This window comes from Budorcas taxicolor, chromosome 11 (assembly GCF_023091745.1).
Source record: "Budorcas taxicolor isolate Tak-1 chromosome 11, Takin1.1, whole genome shotgun sequence".
Lineage (NCBI taxonomy): Eukaryota > Metazoa > Chordata > Mammalia > Artiodactyla > Bovidae > Budorcas > Budorcas taxicolor.
This window is the reverse complement of record NC_068920.1, coordinates 148004550-148026747: the sequence shown is the minus strand read 5'-3', so window position 1 is coordinate 148026747 and position 22198 is coordinate 148004550.

The following is a 22198-nucleotide window of genomic DNA, read 5'->3' as shown; positions in this document are numbered from 1 at the left end:
ACGCTGACTTCTTCCTTTCCAGTGACTCTGCCCAATGAAAACGGTATCTCCATCCAGGGAAACCACTGAAACAAACCACTGTAAGAGTAAATTTTCATTGCTCATAATATTATTTTATTGAGAAAAACAACCTGAGACTAAAACAAGAATCCAAGACTAAACTTGTTCTCGGGCCCATCCCCTAAGAAAATATTAAGGCTTCTCCTTTTCCAAACTATTCTCATTCATATGTAAAGTCAGTTTTCATGTATTAAAAATGTTAAATTGAGTAAATAAGTAGTATGTTTTTCTGGTAAATATGCTTCCTTTGGGAGGATAGGAGGGTAATAATATAAAAATGAACAGAAATCACCTACGCTGTGAATCCTGGAATCGTCGGCTGTCATCTGACAACCCAGGGCCTGAGGTCAGGGTCCCCGCCAGGGCCTGTGAGGGTCCTTGCTGTGTCTGCTTTGCTCTAGAGGGGAACACGACCACCAATCCCAGAAATGGGTCACCAGAGTCCCTTACCATCTGGGCAGCACTTTGCCTTTTACATCATCCTCCCCCTCAGTGAAGACTTCCGTTGGTAAGAACGGTGTGTCTCTAAGAACACGCCACCTGTCCATGCGAGAAGCCCCCTTGCCTATATCCCTTCCCTCCTCACTATATGGGCTTCAGAGGAGCCACCGGCCAGCAAGACCGCTCAGGAGGACCAGAGAGGATGTCCCTGGGTCCAACAGTTGGGACTCCGAGCTTCCAGTGCAGGGGGTGAGGGTTCAATCCCTGGTTGGGCAACTAGATCAATATGCCAGGCGGTATGGCCATTGATTAATTAACTAAAACGAAAAGTTTGAATTAAAAAAAGATAAAGACTAGTGAGAGACTAATTCTCACCCTTCCCCAGACAAGATGTTTCAAGACAGCCCTCCCTCCAAGAAACCTCACTGGAGCACTGGGGATCCCCTCCCGGTTCACCTTCTGTGGCTTCCTTCTGTGCCTGCTTCTGGAGGCTGAGTTTTCCCTGGAGCAGTGGTGTAGACTCATTTAGACAGCTGTGTAGACACTGATATAGACAGTGGTGTAGACACTGATTTAGACAGTGGTGTAGACACATTTAGACAGCTGTGTAGACACTGATTTAGACAGCTGTGTAGACACTGATTTAGACAGTGGTGTAGACACATTTAGACAGCGGTGTAGACACTGATTTAGACAGCTGTGTAGACACTGATTTAGACAGTGGTGTAGATAGCAATTGGGCAGCGAGGATCCCGCAGGACACTCACTCTGCCCTGCCCAGCTCTCAGGCTGGCCTGGAACTCCCAGGGGCCCCTAATCAGGGGCTGTAGCCCAGATGCCTGGCTCCCCATGACTTCCAAATGTCGCCCCCCAGCCCCATCTATGGTGACAAATGGTCTCCCTCCTCAGCCGAGTCTTCGGCCTGCCTCACCCCCAAGCCCTGCAGACTCCCACTGCAACCCCCAGACACCTCCAAGGGGAGGAAGAGGACGGCGGGCCCCCTGACCACATTGTGTACCCCATGGCCAATTCCAGAGCATCACAGATCGAATCAGAACCGTGATGGGCAAGCCCGGAGAGAAGTGGGAAGCCGTTCACACCACGACAGCCCAGGCTCTGCTACCACAGTGTCCACGGGTAAGTTTCTCATTAGGCGCATCAGTTCCTTCTGTCTTCCTTCCTTCCTTTTCAGAATAATGCTGGCACACACACACACACACACACACACACACACACACACTCTTGCACACAGGCAGGCACACACCTGCTACCTTCACTAAACTATAGTGACCATGTGTCCAGAAATTGCAATACTCAACAGAGAAAATGGAAATTAAATGCTCTGGTTGAACCAGAGGCAGGAGGGGGTGGGAGCCTTTACCCCAACATCAGCCCGTCAGTGTGAGCCACACGGTCTCGCCCAGCGGAAGCACCCACAGGCACTGCTGCCATGTCCCAAGCACGGTCCGGCCCTCGCTTCCTGTGTCAGGTCCTCCCCTTTGTCTCTTTCTCTTCACCTCCCAGAGACAGGGTGTCCTGGGCACCCAGTCATCCCACTAGGAAGACGACCTGATTATATTGAGGCTTGGCAGCCGCGGATAACTGCGGGTCACAGCAGGGCCTTTCTGGAAACTGGATCATAGAGGCTGTCCTTGGAGCAAGGTCGGGGATCTCCTGCTTCCGAGGTCAATTTGTGACTGGAAGGCTTGTATGTGTGAACGTGTGTGTGTGTGTCTGTGTGTGGAACGCGTGTGTGAAAATGTGGACTATGTGCGTATGTGTGAACATATGGATTCTGCGTGTGTGTATGAATGTGTGGACTCTGTGTGTGTGTGAACGTGTGGACCGTGTGTGTGTGAACGTGTGGACTGTGTATGTGTGAGCATGTGTGTGTGTGTGTGAATGTGTGGACTCTGTGTGTGTGTGAACATGTGGACTGTGTATGTGTGAACATGTGTGTGTGTGTGTGTGTGTGTGTGAATGTGCGGACTCTGTATGTGTGTGTGTGAATGTGTGGATTCTGTGTGTGAGTGTGTGTGTGAACATGTGGACTCTGTGTGTGTGTGTGTGTGTGTGTGTGTGTGTACATGTGGACTCTGTGTGTTTGTGTGAGTGTGTGAGCCCTGTATGTGGGTGAGCTTGTGGCCATTGTGCACGTGATGTACTAGAGGGACCCTGCAGATGGTGGGGTGAGGGGGTGGATCCCCAAGTGTCTGGTGGGTGCACTGTAGGACGGGGGTGAGAGAAAGTTCCAAAGTCTTAAGCCCTGTGCCCAGCACAATGGCAGGTTATCAATGACCAAAAGGACCGGCAGGCTCCTCCAGCCTGAGAACACAGCAAGAGCTGAAATCAACTGAGATCAAGGCTTCATAGAGAAGGAGGTCAGGGGGGAGTCCCCAGCAACCAGAGGCCAACCCAGGCCAAGCACCATGAGCAGATCCATGAGGGGCAAGCGGGCAAGTCCAATTCTGTGATCAAGGCCAATGATGCAGGACCATCGGTGACCCCCAGGGCCACAACCTGGGTGGGAATACCCTGGCTCTGGAGGCACAAAAGGTGGCCAGACTCATCACGCTGAGCTGTGTGACCCTGGTCCAGTCAATCCACCTCTCAGACTCACTGGGCACCTCGGATGCCAACAAGACCTCCCACAGACAAAGGTCAAGAGCAAGTCCGCCAAAGCACTCTGACACCCATCACACTATGTAATCCCTTGCCTTTGTTTCCAAAAGGTGCCTGCCTGATGATCTGACAGATAGCAGCACTGGCAGAGGCTGGAGAGTGAGGCAGCCCCACGTGGTCAGGGACATGAGGAAGTGGGGAGGAGTGAGAGACAGGTAAGGAGGCTGGAGGGGGCACCCCACCCCAGAGAGCCTGGGGCCTGGTCCGTGAAACAGGGCAGGAGACTGGAACTGGAGAAAAGTCACTGGAGCTGGAGACACCTGACCTGGGAGTCAACTGAGGAGTCCAGTTGCATTGGTAAGAGTCAGCATATGATGGAAATACAAAGTGCGTGCGTGCTCAGTCACGTCAGTCGTGTCTGACTCTTTGCGACACCATGGACTGCAGCCCACCAGGCTCCTCTGTCCCTGGGATTCTCCAGGCAAGAATACTGGAGTGGGTTGCCATACCCTCCTCCAGGGGATCTTCCCCACCCAAGGATCAAATCAGGGTCTCTTATGCCTCCTGCATTGGCAGGTGGGTTCTTTATCACTAGACCACCACCCATTCGGGAAGCCCAGAAATACAATATACAGTGAATATACAGAATATCAAGGATACACAATGTACAGTGGCTATATAGAACCATGGATATACAATATGCAGTGGAGGCTTGAACCCAGGTGAAAGCTGCTCTGTTGTGTCTGACTCTTTGCAACCCCATGGACTATACAATCCATGGAATTCTCCAGGCCTGAATACTGGCATGGGTAGCCGTTCCCTTCTCCAGGGGATCTTCCCAACCTAGGGATCGAACCCAGGTCTCCCACATCGCAGGCAGATTCTTTACCAGCTGAGCCACCAGGGAAGCCTGAACCCAGGTCGGGGGAGTGGAAATGATGGGCAGGCAGAGACCTCTCGGGCAGGCCGACATAACCAGGATGGGTCCCTGGCAGGGTGAGGGGCTTTGGTGAAGAGGCCCCAGAGTCCTCTCCCTGGTCTCTGGTTTGGGAGAAAGCCAGAGTCACCGTGCCTCCTCTAAGATGCAGAGGGAATGACCTCCTAGAAACCCCACTCCCCTGGGATTATTGAGCCTGCCTCTTCCTGGCGGCCTTCCCAGGAGCCCCTCTGTCTTCTGCCCTGGGGGGTAAGGTGGCGTCGAGGAGGCTCCACCTGCTTACAGGTGAGTGGTTCCCAGGGACACCTCCTGCTCCTTCCCCCTCTGGAGGAAGAACCGGAAGGACACAGTCCCTGCCCCCTCAGGCCAGGTTGGGGAGGCCGGGGTTCAGAGAGTCCAGAACGGAGCCAGAAGTGCTCAGAGGCATCTCCACGGGAGAAGCCAGGGCCTCAGGGCTACAGGTGGCAGGCAGGATCAGAGAGAGGTAGTACCCTGCCACCTCCCAGGTAGATGCTGTACCCACAGGAACCTCCCCAGGTGATAGGGGTGGGAAGAAGAACTCTGTTTTTCCAGGTGAGAAGCTGTCTTCCTCAGGCAGGTCTGCAGGGTCCCAGCTGAGCCAAACTTCAGGGTCAAAACCCCTCGGGCTGGGACCACCTTCTGCACCAGGCTCCAAACAGAGACCTGGGATCTGGGCTCTTTCAACAGCCAAACGAAGCATCGTTAGTAACAAGCAGGCTGGTTATTCTCCAGGGCTTCCACAGCCAATGGGAGCGGCTGCTCTGCGCTATTATTAACTTGCCAAAAAAGCCCCTTGCTTTCTCCAAAGTTCCCCCTCGCATGGGTTCTTCCTTCATGCCCCAGTTCTCCTCCAAATCCACCAAACACAGCCCTTCTCCTGGCTGAGGGCTCAAGGGTCCCCAAGGGATGAGAGGAGAACCATCTTCCAGCTTCCGAGGTGCAGGGCACCAACACCTCCCTAAGTCCAGCTTCACCTGAAATGACTCATAGAACAGTCCCAGCCACCAAGAGCCCTCACGACAGCGGTGAATTCTCATCAAAAGTCTTGGGCACTGAGCCCCCCAAAATGGAGGGCACCTCCTCTGAGCTGGACCCTGACACATCATGTGCTGGTGAGTCCACTTCCCTCAGACGAGGGGAACCAGGGCGGCTGAAGGTCTTTACCACAGTAACCAAGGAACTGGATACAGAGCATGACCCTCAGGAATTCCCATAGCCCCAGGTTGAGCCTGCTACAGCCATCAGGGACATGGAGGGGAGGGCGGCTGTGGGCTGGTTGTGACTTCATGGTGACAAGAAATTCCATGAAGAGGCTCTTCCGCTCTGGATGAACATTGCATTGAAAAAAAGGAACAAATGGGGCAAATTCTTTTTCCCCTTAACGTGGAAACTATGTCATGCCTCTCAGTTCACGTTAAATATTTTGCAATACAGAAACCATGAGCACCAGTTCATCTAAAATAGGATAGCCTCCTATATTCTGTTTTCTTAAAGATAAGTTCTGAAACTTCACTCTAAGAAAAAGAATGGGATGGATGTGAGCTACCCAGTCCGCCTGAAGAACAAAGAGTCTTCCTTCACTTTAAATTAATGGGTTAAAAATAGCAGTAAGATGGAAGGTAATTTTACCCTCCCCCAACTCAAGAGCCTTTCTTTTTTTATTGTTTTCTTAGCGCAAGTTCCCAGCAGGCAGATTTCTGGGTCAAATGGTTAAAACATTGTGAGAGGACTTACCTGGGGTGCAGGGATTAGGAATCCGCCTAGTAATGTAGGGGACTTGGGTTCGATCCCTGGTCTGGGAACATCCCACATCTGCAGGGCGACTAAGCCAGTATGACTACTGAGCCTGCTCTCTAGAGCCCTCGAGGGGCAGCTACTGAAACCCACACCTAAAACCTGTGCTCCACAACAAGGGAAGCCGCCGCAGTGAGAACCCGAGCACCACAAACAGAGAGCAGCCCGCGCTCACCCACAGCCAGGGAAAGCCCTCGAGCAGCCACGAAGACCCCGTGCAGACAAATACAGATATTTTGAAAATGCACGGACAGCTGTGTCGCTTCTGGAAAGAGTCAAGCCAGTTGTTCCAAAAGTATATGAGGGTCTGGGATCCAGGCAAACTCACCTCCACACACACACATGTTCTCAAATGTTTCCATAGCAAGCCACGTTTAAGTGGGCCCTCATGGGTCAGCTCTGTATCTCGATTTTTTTAAAGGTTATATATATATGAGAATAAACTATGATAAATCATTATTTGCAGGTCATTCTAAATCCCAATAGCAGATACAAGGACTCCATACCCAGAACTTTTGGATTTCCCTCTGACAGCCACAGGAAAGGTATTTGAGATGACCTCAGCAGATAACAGAAAGCTTTCTCCTTGAGTTAATAATACTAGGCAATGTTCACCTGAGGACTTCAGATCTGTTGGTGATTTGGGGGGGAAAAAATCACATTAGCTTCAGGAAAATGTTTATCAAACCTATAAACATGAAGTTTAAATATACTCGTTAAACAAATCAGAGATTGGAATATATGATCACATTCACGCCTGCCAAGTTGCTTGAGTCCTGTCTGACTCTTTGCAACTCCATGGACTGTAACGTTCCAGGCTCCTCTGTCCATGGGATTCTCTGGGCAGTTTACTGGAGTGGGTTGCCATTTCCTTCTTCAGGGGATCTTCCCAACCCAGGGATTGAACCCACGTCTCCTGCACTGGCAGGTGGATTCTTTACCACTGAGCCACCTGGGAAGCTCTGTCCTGGTTTCTTGCCCTCTGATCCATCCATCATGCATTCATTCAGCCACCACTCACTGTCAACTTCCTCTGTGCCAAGCCCTGAGGACTCGGTGTCCAGCTCTTGGGCAAATAGAGGACACCACTGTGAGCCAGACATGTGAGAGATAACATTCCAGCCTATCCCCTCAACACCTCTTTGAAGTCAGTGTTGTCATCTTTTTACATCAAGAAATGTCAAGAGGTTGAATAACTTACCTAAGGGCTCTCACTTCAGAGCAAGAATTCAAGCTAGACAGGTCCAATTCCAAAACCAGTGTCCTCTCCACCAAACTCTACTCACCTCCAGCTGCCTTCTCCCCCCACCTCTGAGGCCGTAGACCCCAAAACAATTTGGGGGACATTCTTGGCTCTCCTCCTTAAGCCAGATAACACTAGCGATTCAGGTGATGCCAACATTTCGGAATCCAAGGGCCCTTCCCTCCTTGAGTGTTTATGAGCTTGTTGTTCGGTCACTCAGTCATGTCCGATTCTTTGTGACCTCATGGACTGCAGCACAACAGGCTTTACTGTCCTTCACCATCTCCCGGAGTTTGCTCAAACTCAGGTGCATTGAGTCAGTGATGTCATCCAACCATCTCGTCCTCTGTCATCCCCTTCTCCTTCTGCCCTCAACCTTCCCCAGGATCAAGTTCTTTTCCAATGAGTCAGCTCTTTGCATTAGGTGGCCAAAGTATTGCAGCTTCAGCATAAGTACTTCCAATGAATATTCAGGGTTGATTTTCTTTAGGATTGACTGATCTGATGTCTTTGCTGTCCAAGGAACTCTGAAGAGTCTTCTCCAACACCATAATTTGAAAGCATCAATTTGTCAACACTAAGCCTCCCTTATGATGAGGTTGAAAGTGTTAGTCACTCAGTCGTGTCCAACTCTTTGCAATCCCATGGACTATAGCCCCCCAGCTTCCTCAGTCCTTGAGATTCTCCAAGCAAGAATACTGGAGTGGGTTGCCATTCCCTTCTCCAGGGGATCTGCCTGACCCAGGGATCGAACACAGGTCTCCTGCATTGCGGGCAGATTCTTTACCATCTGAGCCACCAGGTTGATGTCCCAATAATTCTGCCACATCTAGTCACAATTGTCATTGTTCCAGCAGGAGCCCTACACTAGAGGCTGCAAGGTCACGTGCATTTTGGAACTTCTGTTTACCTGTCCTTTGTCCTGGGGAGGGATCTGTCTCTTTGGAGAGGATCAAGATACAAATCCCCTGATGGCCTCTCAGGGGCAATCAGATTTTCTGTGAGAAAACCACACAGGGAATTCCCTCCTGATATGACAACAGTGGTATGCAGTCCAGAGAGAGAGAGACTGCAGATAAAGGAGGCTCCTGTCCCCTGAAGGCCCATCCCGAGGCCACAAAGACCTATGTGCTCTCACTGGGGTGAGGAGAATTCCAGGCAGACCTAGAATTGATCTTTATGGCCTGTGTCTGGGTCAGCTCCACTTAAACCAGATTTTACATCCTGTGATCAGTTTATTATTTCCCATGAAAGGAGGAGACCAGTCTTTTGCAAATGCTGAAAATGTGCCAAGCAGAGCATCCAGTAATTTGGCCTGATTGGGCAACAATCAGTTTCCATTTCTGACCCGTATTTCTTTTAAGCAGATTATGCAAAAATGGCCTCACTAGAGTGGAAAGGGCTTCCCAGGGTGGCATTAGTGGTAAAGAATCTGCCTGCAATGCAGGAGACGCAAGTTCGATCCCTGGGTGGGAAAGATCCCCTAGAGGAGGGCATGGCAACCCACTCCAGTATTCTTGCCTGGAGAATGGACCGAGGAGCCTGGCGGGCTACAGACCATGGGGTCATAGACAGTCAGACATGACTGAAGTGACTTGGCACACATTCAATGTGCTAAGAGAGGACAACTCAATAAAGCCCAGCTTGAGAGCCCTGAGCAGTGCCTCTGTGTTGATTACAGGCTGGCGTGCTCAGATCAACAGAAACCAGGCCACTTCTGTGGTGGCCCCGGGTTTAACATGAGCTCAGGCAGGGCTGTCTGCAGGGTTTCCCCAGGACGATCATGAGCGCTGAAAATGTGAAAGGAGCCGGGTCACTGGGCTTCAGAGGCACAGAGAGGCAGCAGAGAGGACCCAGACCACAGTCTCCCCATCCTCTTATGAGCTGTCTGGCCTTGGACAAATACCTCACCTGAGCCGCACTTCTCCAAGGCATCCCCCACGTCAAAGGGGGGTGGCAGGCCTGTCTCACAGCATGACGGAGGGCACCGGAGGATTCTCAGAGAGACAGCACACCATGTGCTGTGCCTCTAACACGCCGTATCCGTGTCGGTTATGAAGATGGCCGTGCTGAGCTCAAAGAGTACCTAAACCAGCATCCCCAACAGGAGAGGTCACCCCCACATCCAGACTCATCCCACCTCCCCCAGACCCACAGAGGCTCGCACAAAATAAAACAGCTGGTAGCTGCCATTGCTGGGCACCGGCTCTGTACGCACAAGACCTCATTTATCCATCACAGCTGTGCTCCTGGGCATCAGTGGGGCAAGGTCATGGAGAAGGAGGCCAAGAATCTGGCATAAGTGCCAGGAGCTAGGTTTGAAGACCGACTCTAAGAAGTGAAGAGATACAGTGAAAGTATACATAAAACAAATTCACAGATACAGAAAACAAACCCGTGGGTACCAGTGAGGAGACGGAAAGCAGAGGGCAAATTATGAATATGGGGATAAAAGAAGTGAAGAGAAAGAATAAGTGTCCCACTCAAGACAGGAGAACCTGGTGCTACTCAGGGACCCCTGCTTCCTTCCCTGTCCCCCCCACCCCCACTGAAGGGAGCCAGGTGGGCCCACAAAATCCTCACCCTGGGGAGGCTGGACAGGGCTCTGGTGGTCACTAAGAGCCCCCACATCACTGCTCAGTAGACAGCGGGCTGCAGGCAACTGCTCCATGCTCCCTGAAGCACCTCCTCCCTGGGCAACTCTTGGGACCCAGAAAGGGACCAAGCAGGTCCCCCGGGCACCCACAGGGAGAAAGGCTCTGTTGCATCTTTTCCATCCCCTAGTGTGTCGACTCAGGCTTTAAACTTTCACAGTGCGTGTCTGTGGCATTTCCTTGGAAAGAAAGTGCCCGTATTCAGCTTGGAAGGTGCTAGACACCCCCTTCCTTCCTCCCATGAGAGACCTGGAGCTTCCGGCTCAGGGCCCAGCAAACTGGGAAAGACCAGTCTGGGAAATGGTCAGAAAAACACTGGGAAACATTTCATGGAGGCTGCTTCCAGCGGAGACGACACTGTGACTCCTTGCAGAGTCCAGGAGGAATGTTTGGCCTGCCAACATAAAAGGGTAATAAAGTTTGTCGTCAAATATTGAGAAACTTCAGCCCACATGGGGATCGTGGCCTTGAACGCTGAAGGCCCCTGTGAGGCCTGAGTCACAGAAGCAGTATTTCATTCCAACATGATGCTTTTATAGGTCATCACGTGGCAGAGCATGGAAACTGTGAAGACCGGGGTGAGCTGCTCTGACTCCCTACGTTGGTGAAAAGGAAATGAAACCTACCGAGGCTGAAATTCATCCAAGGTCCGGGGTCCTAGATGCAGAGTGGGGAGCAGCTGGAGCTTCAGTCAGCACCTGTTGTGGCTGAACTCCAACCCCCTCATATGTTCATGTCAAACCCCTGACCCCCAGGGTTTCAGAATGTGACTGTACTTGGGGAGAAGGTCTTTAATGAGGTGAGTAAGTTAAAATGAGTTCACATAGGTGGTCCTAACCCAACGTGACTGGAGTCCTTATAAGAAGTTAGGACACGGACATGCAGAGGGGAGGCCACATGAACCCCAGCAAGGACAGGCCATCAACAAGCCAAGGAGAGAGGCCTCAGGAGAAACCAACGCTGCAGACAACTTGATCTCGGATTCCCAGCCTCCAGAACTTGGAGAAATAAGCTTCTGTTGTTTACACAACTCGACTGTGGCCCTCGGTTCCAGCAAATGCAGCTCACTCAAATATACCCCTCTGCTAAACACAGCAGCCATTTAGGGAAGGGGAATTTTAAAGGACAACATTTTTCACAATCACTGACGTTGGTGACATCTTGGGCACAGCACTTTTAGTTAGCAACGCCTACTTGGGAGAATCTCTGGGATGTTGTTTGTGTTGTGCAGACAGTGACATAAAGTCATAGAAATGGCTTTTCCAGCACCTCTGTCATCAGTTCCCTAAGAAACCACTCAAAACAGCCCAGACAGCAGTGACATCCCCGGAACGACTGGTCAAAGGGAGTGATGCTCATGTCTGCGGACAAAGCCACGTTCATCTGTTTGAACAAAGTAGCAATGAGTCTCACGAACGTTTTTTCACACTTAAGTTATGGAAATGGACCAAAAAGGCAAATGTAGGGATATTTCTAAGGGAAACGTGGATGGAGAAAGGTTGAGAGGGAGTTAAAAGAAAAAAGGCCGGAAGATGGAGCCCACTCACCCATTCATCCCACTGACCGGCAGTGACCAGCATTCTGGGAGTGAAGAGATGGAGACGAAGATGGACACTGCCACGCCCTGTTGGTGTCAGACCGCAGGGCATGGTGGCTGCACGTGTGAACGTGGAACCCGGCTGCCTCCATGCTTGCGGGCTGTGTGAGCTTGGGGAGATTCCTTGACCGGTCTGTACCTCCGATTCCCCGTTAGGTTTTAAGGAGAAGACACAATAATGCCTCTCTCACAGGGAGGCTGTGAGGATCCAGTGAGTTAAAACAGGCAAAGTTGTCAGCACAGGAACAGGCACACAGAAGCCCTGCTCCCCTCGGGCCTTGCAGTGAAATCTGACTCTCAGAAAAACATTCAGAAGGCAATGCGGTGAGTGTCCTAATGAAGGGCTTTGAAGCCCAGAGGAGAGTGCGCCTCTGACTCGGCTGTGGTGGACAGTGCAAAGATGGGTCATAAGAGATGCCTCGGAAGGGCCCCCCCCAGGAAGGCGTCCCCCAGGGCCTTTAATTCCCAGGGCAGCAGCCCCCCTGGGATGCTACCCCTGCCCTCACCCAACCAGCCTAGGATGCCAGCCTGCCACTGCAGAGACACGGCCCAGCCCTGGAACCAGGGGCTCCCCGACACAACACAGGACAGAATTCGGCTAAATGATAACCCTTGCGCGAGGCCCTTGGCTCAGCACTGGGGAGATAACAGGTGGTTATGACAATCCCAACCCTTGAGGCACCAGCGGTCCAGGAGGCGAGATAAGGCGGGTTCAGAAATAGCTCACTGGAGGCAGACGGTTGTAAGTGCCCCAGGAGAGGAGCAGATAATGCCTGAGGGAGTCTCGGAGGGAGATGACATCCAGCTGGGAGAGAGATCAGGGCAGAAACAGGTAAAGCAGGGTCCTGGGGGGGCCGGGCCTACTATGCGGGTGCCCATGTTACTTCCAGGCTCTGGAATAAGTGGTTTCGCTCCTTCATCTGCCTTGGGCTTCCTTCTGATTTAATTGACAGCCGCTGCCACAATGGGAAGGGTTTTACTACCCTTTGTTCCTTGGATAATCAGCAGCAAAATGAATCTAATACGGTAACAAAAGCCAACTCCTGGGTTTCCGTGGGCATCTCCTGGGATCGTAGGGACACAGTTCAAGCAGGACGCCAGGAATGCTGAGCACTTACATCTCATGAGGCTAGAGCACCTGCGAGGACCACAGTGCCCGCTTTGACAATTACAAGTAATACTCCTTTGACAATTACAGGCCAGTCCCAGCTGCGGGAACAGAACCCCACAGATGAGGCAGCTTCAACAACAAACACTTATTTCTCCCAGTTCTGGGGGCTGGAAGAGATCAGGGCACTGGCCTTGTTGGGTTCTCGGGAGAGCTCTCTTCCTGACTTACAAACGGCCACCTCCTCGATACATCCTCACGTGGTGGAGGGAGAATTCATCGCTCTCCTGTTTCTGAACAAGGGCCCATCCATGGGGGCATCACCTCACCATCTGATCACCTCCCAAAGGCCCCCCACTCCAAATACCATCACCCTGGGGGTGAGAACTTCAATACATGAATTTAGGGGGAACGCAGACACATAGCCCATAGCACACCTTTGTAAATTCCCGCCTGTTGGTAATGAAAAATCCAAGAGGTAAACTTCACTTCTCAGATCTTCCAAATAGTCCATGAATTAGGACCACAAGGATGTCAGTAATATTTTAAAGGGAGGAAGTACATGATCTCAAGTCCCACACATAATGAACTGCTCATTTATGTAAGAAGTCAATTTTGAGTAATGAAATGGGCACTCAAGTCAGTGGCCTTTTTAAAAGTATTTTCTGCCTCTATTCACTCGATTTCTCCTTACACTCCCCTTGGCAGTCACAGGTAAGAGAACTGAGGCATGTAACGATTACCATCAACCTAAGGTCACAAGGTCCCTTGTCAAAAGGCAGTCATGCCCCTGAAACAGTGTTGTGGCAAAGACAGTGGTCATTCTAGAATAGTTCTGGTCAACCCTGGGGAAGTGGTACAGAGAGGAGAACACTGACAATGTGACAAGCCTGGGGCTGTCATTTCTGTGCTGTACACACCAGCGGCTAGGAGACAATGACCACCTTCAGGGTTGAATTCTTGGGCCACACACTCAAAACAGTCCCGAGGGCCAGGAATGAGGGGATGCTGGGAAAGCCCACATCACAGACAGCTCACCTTCCACCCTTCATCATCCGAGCCCTCAAGATGCTATGAGATGAACGCTGGGGCTTAGCACATGGAGCCTGCCTCTGGGGGCCTGCATAGTGTCCGAGGGGCCTCAGGGCTCCTCAGTGAGTCAGTCCCCAAACAAGTCCCACTTTATACGGCCAGGCAAGGCCTGCTTTATATTCTGCATACTGGAGTCTCCCCTCACCGCCAGACACTGAACTTCTAAACTTCAAAATCCCACTGATGGGACTTCCCTGGTGGTCCAGTGGTTAAGCCTTCGCCTTCCAATGCAGGGGGTGCAGGTTCAATCCCTGCTCAGGAAGCTAAGATCCCACAGGCCTCGTGGCCAAAAGCACCAAAACATAAAGCAGAAGCAATATTATAACAAATTCAATTGAAGGCTTTAAACATGATCTACATCAGAAAAAGAAGAATCTTAAAAAAAAAAAAAAATCCACTGGCTGCTTTCACCCCTAAACACATATGGCATAAACCTTTAAGGCCAGCTTCCAGGTCCCCACTTCCTCCATCTCAGGAGCAGGTTGTCCTGGGTTTATTGTTTGGAAGCAGAAGCCTGCGGCTCGGCTTCTTTATATTTTAGAGCTGACAGCTAGGAAAATACATTTTGCAAGGTGCAATGGAGGTAGACCGTCCTTTTCGTTGGTCACTCTGCAGACAATACGGCCTGCCAGCGCACCAGGGAGGAAATGATTACTGGAGCGGCACAAACAGATTTTTTTTTTTTTGGTCAAAGTTGAGGTGTGATTTTTCTCAGGTTCCGTGAGAACATGCACACATATTTTTACCAGCCTGCTCTGTTTCCCAGCAACTGAGTCGCTGTGGGACCTGGGAGGCCAACTGGGATGTTCGGGAGTCAGGAAGATGCAGTCTCTGAAAGCTTCGAGTATCCCTGACATGCTGGGAGGCAGAACCACCGAGGATCCGGGGAGGGACTCCACAAAGCTCACATCTCAGGTCTGAGGGCAGCCTTGCTAAGAAGCAACCAGCTTTTCTAACAAAATCCACGAAAAGTTCAGGGCTTCTCAGGGGGCTCCATGGTAAAGAATCCGCCTGCCAGTGCAGGAGATACAAAAGACACAGTTTCGATCCCTGGGTCAGGAAGACCCCCTGGAGGATGAAATGACAATCCACTCCAGTATGCTTGCCTGGGGAATCCTATGGACAGAGGAGCCTGGTGGGCTACAGTCCACAGGGTTGCAAAGAGTCGGACACGACTGAAGCAACTTAGCATGCAGCACGCACGCCTATAGGGAAGTGAGCGGAAGACAGGGGGACAAAAGCTACATAATTTGTGAAGGTCACAGCCTCAAAACACAGGTCCATTAAAGACTGAGATTTAATCAGAAGACAGTACAACACTTTCCCCTTCCCAGTGCCTTACCATGGCACCAACAGGGCTCATAGAATAACTGGATTTCGGCTGGAAGAGCTACAAGACACAGCCCTTCCCTGAGAAGGAGAGCTGAGGGAAGCCTGAAGTCAAGAAGGGAGAGAAACAAGGACAGTCGGGGAGCTGAAGACTCTGGCACCAACAGCTACAGCAAATACAAAACACAGTCCAGCTTCTAGGCAGATTTATATAAATCCTCACACGAAAGCGTATTTACATCAATTCCTTTTACCCAACACAACATGTCTGGCTTTCAGCAAGAAAGTATAAGGCATGCCAAAAGGCAAACAAAGCCACAGTCTGAAGAGACAGGCAATCATCAGAACCAGACTCAGATATAACACAGATGTTGGAATTATCAGACAGGGAATTTTAAATAACCATGATTAATATGCTAAGGATTCTATTGGAAAAAAATAGACAAAACGTAAGAACATATGGGTAATGTAAGCAGAATGATGGAAATTCAAAGAAAGAATCAAAGTAAATGCTAGACATTTAAAACACTATCAGGTCAAAAACACTGAAGTGAACAATGCCTCTGATGGACTCATTAGTATCCTGGGCATAGCCAAGAAAAGAGTCATGAGCTTTAAGATAGGTCAAAATAAAGTTTTCAAACTGACAGGCAAGGAAAATAAAGAATGAAAAGATAGAACAGATAGCCAAGAACTGTGGAACAAGTTCAAAAGGTATAACTTATGCATAACTGGAATACCAGAAGGAGAAGAGAATAGAGGAAAAGAAATGTTTGAAGAAAGCATGGCCAAGAACTTTCCAAAATTAATGACAGATACCAAATCACAGATCCAGGAAGTTCGAGGAACACCAACCAGGATTAGCACCAAAAAATCTACACGTAGGCACATCACGTTCAAACTAAGAAAACAAAGGATGAAGAGAAACTCTTGAATTGCAACCAGAAGAAAAAGCAGCTTTTCTACAGAGGAACAAAGATAAGAATTACAGCACCCTTCTCACCAGAAGCCATGCAAGCAAGAAGAGAATGGAGCAAAATATTTAAAGGAAAACAAAATACCAACTTGGAATTCTATATATCCAGAGATGAGTGCTCAGTCATGTCCGACTCTTTGCAAACCCTTGGACTGTTGCCCACCAGGCTCTTCTCTTCATCCTCCAGGTAAGAAAACAGGAGTGGTTGCCTTTTCTCCTCTAGGGGATCTTCCTGACCCAGGGCTCAAACCCAAGCCTTCTGCATTGGCAAGTGGATTCTTTACCACTGAGCCACCTGGGAAGCCCCCATATCCAGAGATATTACCCTTCAAAAGGGAAGGAGAAAACTCTTCAAGTTTTATATACTAATTATGCACAGCTTTCTGTATGTCAAAAATAAAAGTGAGAACACAGGGAAACTTTTGGAGGTGACGAATATATCATTACTTGATTGTGGTGATGTTTTCACAGCTGTATCCATATGTCCAAACTCACCATATTGTGTACTTAAAATGTGCAATATTTTGTATGTCAGTTATATCTCAGTAAAGCTGTTGTAAATAAATAAATAAGAAGGATAAATAAAAAATTTCTCAACCAGACAAGAACAGAATTCATCACCAGCAGACCGCTCCTGCAAAAGAAGTTCAAAGAAATCCTTCAGAGAGAAAGAAAATGATGTAGGTTAGGAATTCATATCTACATAAAAAAGAGTGTTGGGGAAGGAATAAACAAAGGTATAAAATCTTGTGTTTTCCTCATTCTTAACAGATATAAAATATAACTGATTAAAGCAGAAATAGTAACAATGTATTGAGTGACTACAGCAGGTAAGTAAGGGAAATGAATGCCAGCAATATTATAAGTGATAAGTGGGAGGGACTAACTTGTCACTTGAAAGTTACCTGACTGACATGTGAAGCGATACAGTGTTACTGGAAGGCAGGCACAGAACAGTTTAACATGTATATTTTAAAATGTAAGGCAACTTCTACTAAAATATATTAAAGCGTAACTGATACTCTAAGGAGATAACATGAAATCATATAAAAAGCTCAACTAAAACTAGAGAAAATAGAGACTTCCCTAGTGGTCCAGTGGCTAAAACTCCACACTCCCAGTGTAGGAGGCCTGGGTTCCATCTCTGATCAAGGAACTAGATCCCATGTGCCACAGCTAAGAGTTTGCATTCTGCACCTAAAGATCCCCTGTACCACAACAAAGAACAAGCACAGCCAAAATAATCAATTACATTTTTTAAAAGTTTGAATAAAATGTAGATTTCTCAAGTCACCATGGATTTAAAAAAAGAGAAGAAAAAAAAAAAACCAGAAAACATGGGGGGAAAAGAAGCAAAGAAGAAATGTAACAATAGTAAGCAGTTAGAAATATGGTCAACATTAATCCAAGTATATCTGTAATCACTTAAAACATGAATGGTCTAAATATTCCAATTAAAAGAGCTTATCAGAGTGGATAAAAAACAAGACCCAACTATGCTGAATACAAGAAACCCACTTTAAATGTACAGACATGGATAGATTAAAAGTAAAGAGATAGAGAAGGATATAGCATGCTGCTGCTGCTGCTAAGTCGCTTCAGTCGTGTCCGACTCTGTGCAGCCCACTAGGCTCCTCTGTCCCTGGGATTCCCCAGGCAAGAATACTGGAGTAGGTCGCCATATCCTTCTCCAATGCGTGCATGCATGCTAAGTCACTTCAGTTGTGTCTGACTCTGTGTGACTCTATGGACAGCAGCCTACCAGGCTCCTCTGTCCACGGGATTCTCCAGGCAAGAATACTGGAGTGGGTTGCCATTTTTTCTCCAATATCATGCTAACATTAGTCAAGCGGCCGTGAAAAGATAGCCCACGTCCAAGGTAAGAGAAACCCAAGTAAGACGGTAGGTGTTGCTAGAAGCATTAGAGGGCAGTTCAGTTCAGTTCAGTTCAGTCACTCAGTCGTGTCCAACTCTTTGCAACACCATGAATCGCAGTACGCCAGGCCTCCCTGACCATCACCAACTCCCGGAGTTCACTCAGACTCACATCCATCGAGTCAGTGATGCCATCCAGCCATCTCATCCTCTGTTGTCCCCTTCTCCTCCTGCCCCCAATCCCTCCCAAAATCAGTCTTTTCCAATGAGTCAACTCTCCGCATGAGGTGGCCAAAGTACTGGAGTTTCAGCTTTAGCATCATTCCTTCCAAAGAAATCCCAGGGCTGATCTCCTTTAGAATGGACTGGATGGATCTCCTTGCAGTCCAGGGGACTCTCAAGAGTCTTCTCCAACACCACAGTTCAAAAGCATCAATTCTTTGGTGCTCAGCCTTCTTCACAGTCCAACTCTCACATCCATACATGACCACAGGAAAAACCATAGCCTTGACTAGACGGACCTTAGTCGGCAAAGTAATGTCTCTGCTTTTGAATATGCTATCTAGGTTGGTCATAACTTTCCTTCCAAGGAGTAAGCATCTTTTAATTTCATGGCTGCAGTCACCATCTGCAGTGATTTTGGAGCCCAAAAAAATAAAGTCTGACACTGTTTCCACTGTTTCCCCATCTATTTCCCATGAAGTGATGGAACCAGAGGCCATGATCTTTGTTTTCTGAATGTTGAGCTTTAAGCCAACTTTTTCACTCTCCTCTTTCACTTTCATCAAGAGGTTTTTTAGTTCCTCTTCACTTTCTGCCATAGGGTGGTGTCATCTGCATATCTGAGGTTATTGATATTTCTCCCAGCAATCTTGATTCCAGCTTGTGTTTCTTCCAGCCCAGCATTTCTCATGATGTACTCTGCATAGAAGTTAAATAAGCAGGGTGACAATATACAGCTTTGATGTACTCCTTTTCCTATTTGGATCCAGTCTGTTGTTCCATGTCCAGTTCTAACTGTTGCTTCCTGACCTGCATACAGGTTTCTCAAGAGGCAGGTCAGGTGGTCTAGTATTCCCATCTCTTTCAGAATTTTCCACAGTTTATTGTGATCAGAGAGCAGACATGCTGAAATCATAATCACAGAAAACTAGTCAATCTGATCACACGGACCACAGCCTTGTCTAACTCAACGAAACTAAGCGATGCCCTGTGGGGCCACCCAAGATGGGCGGGTCATGGTGGAGAGGTCTGACAGAATGTGGTCCACTGGAGAAGGGAATGGCAAACCACTTCAGTATTCTTGCCTTGAGCACCCCATGAACAGTATGAAAAGGCAAAATGATAGGATACTGAAAGAGGAACTCCCCAAGTCGGTAGGTGCCAAATATGCTACTGGAGATCAGTGGAGAAATAACTCCAGAAAGAATGAAGGGATGGAGCCAAAGCAAAAACAATACCCAGTTGTGGATGTGACTGGTGATAGAAGCAAGGTCCGATGCTGTAAAGAGCAATATTGCATAGGAACCTGGAATGTCAGGTCCATGAATCTAGGCAAAGTGGTCAAACAGGAAATGGCAAGAGTGAACGTCAACATTCTAGGAATCAGCAAACTAACATGGACTGGAATGGGTGAATTTAACTCAGATGACCATTATATCTACTACTGTGGGCAGGAATACCTTAGAAGAAATGGAGTAGTCATCATGGTCAACAAAAGACTCTGAAATGCAGTACTTGGATGCAATCTCAAAAATGACAGAATGATCTCTGTTCATTTCCAAGGCAAACCATTCAGTATCTCAGTCATCCAAGTCTATGCCCCAACCAGTAATGCTGAAGAAGCTGAAGTTGAATGGTTCTATGAAGACCTACAAGACCTTTTAGAACTAACACCCAAAAAAGATGTCCTTTTCATTATAGGGCACTGGAATGCAAAACTAGGAAGTCAAGAAACACCTGGGGTAGCAGGCAAATTTGGCCTTGGAATACGGAATGAAGCAGGGCAAAGGCTAATAGAGTTTTGCCAAGAGAACGCACTGGTCATAGCAAACACCCTCTTGTAAAAACACAAGAGAAGACTCTACAAATGGACATCACCAGATGGTCAACACCGAAATCAGATTGATTATATTCTTTGCAGCCAAAGATGGAGAAGCTCTACACAGTCAGCAAAAACAAGACCAGGAGCTGACTGTGGCTCAGATCATGAACTCCTTATCACCAAATTCAGACTTAAACTGAAGAAAATGGGGAAAACCACTAGACCATTCAGGTATGACCTAAATCAAATCCCTTATGATTATACAGCAGAAGTGAGAAATAGATTTAAGGGACTAAATCTGATAGATAGAGTGCCTGATGAACTATGGATGGAGGTTCATGACATTGTACAGGAGACAGGGATGAAGATCATCCCCATGGAAAAGAAATGCAAAAAAGCAAAATGACTATCTGGGGAGGCCTTACAAATAGCTGTGAAAAGAAGGGAAGCGAAAAGCAAAGGAGAAAAGGAAAGATATAAGCATCTGAATCCAGATTTCCAAAGAATAACAAGAAGAGATAAGAAAGCCTTCCTCAGGTATCAAAGCATGGACATAGAGGAAAACAGCAGAATGGGAAAGACTAGAGATCTCTTCAAGAAAATTAGAGATACCAAGGGAACATGTCATGCAAAGATGGGCTCGATAAAGGACAGAAATGGTATGGACCTAACAGAAGCAGAAGATATTAAGAAGAGGTGGCAAGAATACACAGAAGAACTGTACAAAAAAGATCTTCATGACCAAGATAATAATGATGGTGTGATCATTCACCTAGAGCCAGACATCCTGGAATGTGAAGTCAAGTGGGCCTTAGAAAGCATCACTATGAACAAAGCTAGTGGAGGTGATGGAATTCCAGTTGAGCTATTTCAAATTCTGGAAGATGATGCTATGAAAGTGCTGCACTCAATATGCCAGCAAATCTGGAAAACTCAGCAGTGGCCACAGGACTGGAAAAGGTCAGTTTTCATTCCAACCCCAAAGAAAGGCAATGCCAAAGAATGCTCAAACTACCGCACAATTACACTCATCTCATACACTAGTAAAGTAATGCTCAAAATTCTCCAAGCCAGGCTTCGGCAATATGTGAACCGTGAACTCCCTGATGTTCAAGCTGGTTTTAGAAAAGGCAGAGGAACCAGAGATCAAATTGCCTACATCCACTGGATCATGGAAAAAGCAAGAGAGTTCCAGAAAAACATCTATTTCTGCTTTATTGACTATGCCAAAGCCTTTGACTGTGTGGATCACAATAAACTGTGGAAAATTCTGAACGAGATGGGAATACTAGACCACCTGACCTGCCTCTTGAGAAACCTGTATGCAGGTCAGGAAGCAACAGTTAGAACTGGACATGGAACAACAGACTGGATCCAAATAGGAAAAGGAGTACATCAAGGCTGTATATTGTCACCCTGCTTATTTAACTTCTATGCAGAGTACATCATGAGAAACGCTGGACTGGAAGAAACACAAGCTGGAATCAAGATTGCTGGGAGAAATATCAATAACCTCAGATATGCAGATGACACCACCCTTATGGCAGAAAGTGAAGAGGAACTAAAAAGCCTCTTGATGAAAGTGAAAGAGGAGAGTGAAAAAGTTGGCTTAAAGCTCAACATTCAGAAAACAAAGATCATGGCCTCTGGTCCCATCACTTCATGGGAAATAGATGGGGAAACAGTAGAAACAGTGTCAGACTTTATTTTGGGGGGCTCCAGCATCACTGCAGATGGTGACTGCAGCCATGAAGTTAAAAGACGCTTACTTCTTGGAAGGAAAGTTATGACCAACCTAGATAGCATATTCAAAAGCAGAGACATTACTTTGCCAACAAAGGTCCATCTAGTCAAGGCTATGGTTTTCCCTGTGGTCATGTATGGATGAGAGTTGGACTGTGAAGAAAGCTGAGCGCCCAAGAATTGATGCTTTTGAACTGTGGTGTTGGAGAAGACTCTTGAGAGTCCCTTGGACTGCAAGGAGATCCATCCAGTCCATTCTAAAGGAGATCAGCCCTGGGATTTCTTTGGAAGGAATGATGCTAAAGCTGAAACTCCAGTACTTTGGCCACCTCATGCGAAGAGTTGACTCATTGGAAAAGACTCTGATGCTGGGAGGAATTGGGGGCAGGAGGAGAAGGGGACCACAGAGGATGAGATGGCTGGATGGTATCACCGACTCGATGGATATGAGTTTGAGTGAACTCCGGGGGTTAGTGATGGACAGGGAGGCCTGGCGTGCTGCAATTCACGGGGTCGCAAAGAGTCGGACACGACTGAGCGACTGAACTAAACTGAACACTAGTCAAAAGAAAAGTGGAGTAGTTACATTAATCTCAGACAAAGCAGACTTCAAAATATGGAAGCTTATCAGGGATAAAGAGAGGACTTACATAATGATAAAG